The sequence below is a fragment of the Alexandromys fortis genome, unplaced genomic scaffold, assembly GCF_014885135.2.
Source record: "Alexandromys fortis isolate MF-2015 unplaced genomic scaffold, M_Fortis_MF-2015_v1.1 scaffold_190, whole genome shotgun sequence".
Classification (NCBI taxonomy): Eukaryota; Metazoa; Chordata; class Mammalia; order Rodentia; family Cricetidae; genus Alexandromys; species Alexandromys fortis.
Genome location: NW_026068059.1, coordinates 2,734,920 through 2,739,191, shown reverse-complemented (window position 1 = coordinate 2,739,191; position 4,272 = coordinate 2,734,920).

The window sequence follows — 4,272 nt, the reverse complement described above, 5'->3', positions numbered from 1 at the left end:
TATTATTATTATTATTATTATTATTATTATTATTATATGGTGTGTATGATAGCAGGAATACACAGCTCTCAGGAGTAGGTTCCCTCCTGGAAGTGCTGGTTCTGGGGATTGAACTCAGATTGCCAGGCTTGCACAGCAAGTGTTTTATCCACTGAGCTATCTCACCAGGCCCTGGTTCTCCACTGCCCCTCATAAGTTCTAGCCTAGTTTGGAATCTACTATGCAGATTAGGCTAGCCTTGTAATCCTGCCAATTCTCCCATCTCATCCTCCTGAGTGCTGGGATGATGGGTGTGTACCACCATGCCTGGGAAGATGCATCTTTGAATAAACGTGGAAAAAAGCAAGAACAATCCAGCATTACAAGGATCATATGATGCCAAAAGGAGAGCATTTGGAAGAAGCCCTGGGAGAGAGCAGTGTCTTATGGACAGGCATCCCCAAGGGACCCCCAGAAGCAAGAGAAGGAATGAAGGATCAGAAGTGTGGGTCACTACACTGCATTCTGGAGCTAAGTGCTGGGGTGTGGAGTGGGAGGAGGAACAGGGCTAGATGTGTGCTTGGAAGGAAAGCCAGGTCACGAAGACTGCATTTATCAGGTCAAAGGCTTTAGACTTTCCAGTGAGCAGAACTATGGAAAGCCCTAAATCAGAGGAGCAGTCTGATGAAGCATCGGAGTTGGATTGGTGGGGATGGGCTGGTGAGGGGTACACAGGAGGGATGAGAGGGACCAGAGCAAAGGGCTGGAATCCAGCTGAGGAGGGAGAGTCTGTCATGATGGGTATTGGCGGCAGGCTCTGGGGAAGAAGGTGTACATCACCTAGGCACTCCTGGGAGGCTTTTAGTGCGGGCCGCTGGAGGTTTCTGGCGAGCTTTTATACAGGAAGAACAGAGAGAAGAGAATGTTGAGACACAGGCTTTCAGTTCAGGATGGAGCTCAGTGCCTGGAGACGCGAGCATGAGCAAGGAACGGGTTAGCGTCCCAGAGGTGTCTTGTGAGTGTTGTGAGTAGGTGGCCACTCTCACTGGGTGTGGCTCTGGAAATGGACAGAGTTCAGGGCCCGGTGGAGCACTGATGGGAGCAGCATCGGAAGAGTCTAAGGCCACGAGGACTGGACCCAGACAGTGACCTGCGAAAGTGTCATGCTTCAGTAAGGGAGTGGTGGGAGGGATGAGGTAAGGATTTGGCAACCAGGAGACTGGAAAATTTGGTGAGGGTGGTTCCAGAACAGAGCCTGAGGCTGTTGCTTCAAAATGGTTATAGTTTATTATTGTCAAGGTATTGTTTGTTATGTAGTATAGATTAGTATAATTAATATATTATTATAGCTTTATAATAAATGACAAATTATGTGCTTATAATAAAATTGTTATTATTGGACCGGTGGGTAAAGGTGCTTGCTGTTAACCCTGAGGACCCAAGTTCGATCCTCAGGCCACATGTGGTTGAAGGGGAGAACCAATTCCCACAAGTTGTTCTCTGACCTCCGCACATACAAGTGGGTGTATGTATATGTGGGCACACACATATACAAGGAATAAAGAAGTAAATAATTAAATAAATGCAAAATCTTTTCTTATTCAAGTATGGCGAGCCAAGGGAATCACAACGAGCCACCTTTGGAAGTCTGTCAAACTGAGAAGTCTCCAAACAGAGGCAGCACATCACACTGTGGGGGACACTGGGAAGCATTAGGTCTTGCTGGGGAAGGGAAGGCTGTAGGCTGGAGCCTCACTTGCCGTTTCTGAGGCAGGAAAGAATGAGGCTAGGTGACCAGGGTAGGTTGGCTGATATGAAGACTCCCACGGGGCTCTGCTCGGGAGTGTAGTACTGTCCCCAGTTGTCTGATAATGGGTCCTGGGGAGATTATGGCTGGCAACTGTTACCCAAGTGTGATGGCCCCACAAAGGAGGTGTGGGCACCAAAATGCTCAGAATGCAGAGCTGTGTCTACCTCTAGGAAATGACAAAACTCGAAGGGACCATCACCTGATGTTAAAGCATTAACCTGCGTGAGCTGGAGGGAAGGCAGTCAGGACAGTGCCTGCCTTGCAAGTGTGAGGACCTGGGCTTGATCCCAGAATCCACATGGGCATGTCGGGCAGTGGTGGACACATGTCTTTACTCCCAGCACTCGGGAGGCAGAGGCAGGTGGATCTCTGCGAGTTTGAGGCCAGCCTGGTCTTCAGAGTGAGTTCCAGGACAGCTAGGGCTGTTACACAGAGAAACTCTGTCTTGAACCCCTCCCCTAATAAATAAATAAAATAAAAGCTGAGCTGGGCACGCACTAGTGATCACTGCACCGTGGAGGAAGCAGCAAAACAGATCTCTGGGGCTGACTGACTAACCCGCTTGATGTTTTTGTGGGGTTTTCAGGGCAGTGAGAGGCTCTGTCTCAGAGAACAAAGTGGTGTGTGTGTGTGTGTGTGTGTGTTGTGGTATGTGTGTGTGTGTGTGTGTGTTCAGGGGATGGTGGGATGACTCAGTGGTCAATATTCTTAATATGGTTATTCTCCCAGAGGACCTGGCTTTGATCCCCACCCAGCACCCACATAGTGGCTCACAACTCTGTAACTTCAGTCCCGGGGTTCCGATGCCCTCCTCTGGCTTCCTTTGGCACTTGCACTCACACATATACATACATGAAAATACACACAAATACATACATACATACACATAAATAATAAATCTTAAAAGCAAGCAAGCAAGCAAACAAACAAAAAACCCAAAGTAGATAGTTACTTCCTGAGGAATGACACCCAATGTTGTCCATTGGACTCCAAGCACATATACACATGAGCACACGTGAACACACACACACACACACACACACACACACACACACACACACACCCCCCAGTAAGGTGGACTAACCTGGCCATGGGTTGAGGAATGAATTTATCATGCAGAAAGAACCTTGCTTGTGCCAGGCTGATGGTGGTTGGTTGAAGAGGGTTGGTAGATACACAGGTGCTGAGAGATGACTCAGGGCATCTGGGAAAGCCAGGATAGACCTTCTGGTAAGATCTTCCTCCAATTTTTGCTGGGCAGTGGCTCCTGGTAGGGATCTTGGAGGATACCAGCTGCATTTTGGTTTGGCTGAGCTCAGCTTCTCTCAGTCTGCACCAGGTCACTGCGGCCAGAGAAGGCCATGTGAGGGTGAGAAGCTGCGCCTGACTCTCCTGCACGGGGAGAATGAAATAGCAGATTTTTGGCAGAGTCAGCTGAGCTGAGGAATGAACAGGGCTCATCTTTGTGGAATGTAGGCAGGCGCCTACTTAAAATTTTGTAAAACTGTTTTTTGAGAGGAGAGGAGGTGACAGGTTTTATGACTCTCAGAGGTTACGTCCTCTTGAACTTTCCACAGACCGGCTCCATTAAAGAAAGACTTGGTGAGCAAGCTCTTGCCTCCTGATTTGTAGGCTCATGCTACCCCTGGCTCCTTGGGAGAGAGGCCCCTCACCACCAAGCTTTCTTGCAGCTGGCTTCAGCTAGTAGTGGCCAGTATGCAAATGGACCCTGGGCTGCTTGGCCACATTGAGGAGGCTCAGCACTCAGACTGGCAACTGAAGGAAACCGGAAATATTTTTTCTATGGTGGAGGTATTTCTGTGCTCCTTGGCAGGAAGAAAGGAAGGGCGATGTTGACAGGTGTTTCTTCTGTCCAAAGTGCTCTGTGTCAGAGAGCAAATGAGGTTCTTCTTTTCAGAGTGACAGTAAAGAGAGCAGTTCAAGAGGCCGTGTGGTGATGTGGGGTGATGGCAGTGTGTGTATGTGTGACACATGGGTGGTCATGGGATGATGATGATATGTGTGTGTGTGTGTGTGTGTGAGAGAGAGAGACACACATGGGTGGTCATGGGGTGATGGTGTGTGTGTGAGAGAGACACACATGGGTGGTCATGGGGTGATGGTGTGTGTGTGAGAGAGACACACATGGCTGGTCATGGGGTGATGGTGTGTGTGTGTGTGTGTGTATGTGTGTGTGACACATGAGTGGTCAGAGATCTTTGTTTACTTTCAACTCTGGATACTTTTTCTTTAGTTTTCCTGTTCTGTCTCTTCTTATCTCCTCCTGTCCTTTCTTTTATTTTCTTCTTTAAAAACAATTTTATACCCAGCTACACAACCATAAGGTATATGCAGGGGACCTAGCTCAGACACATACAGCGTCTATGTTTGTTGCTTCCATCTCTGTGAAACCCTATGAGCCCTGCTTAGCTGAATCTGTGGACCATGTTCTCCTGGTTAGCTTGGTGTTCTTGTGAGCCTCC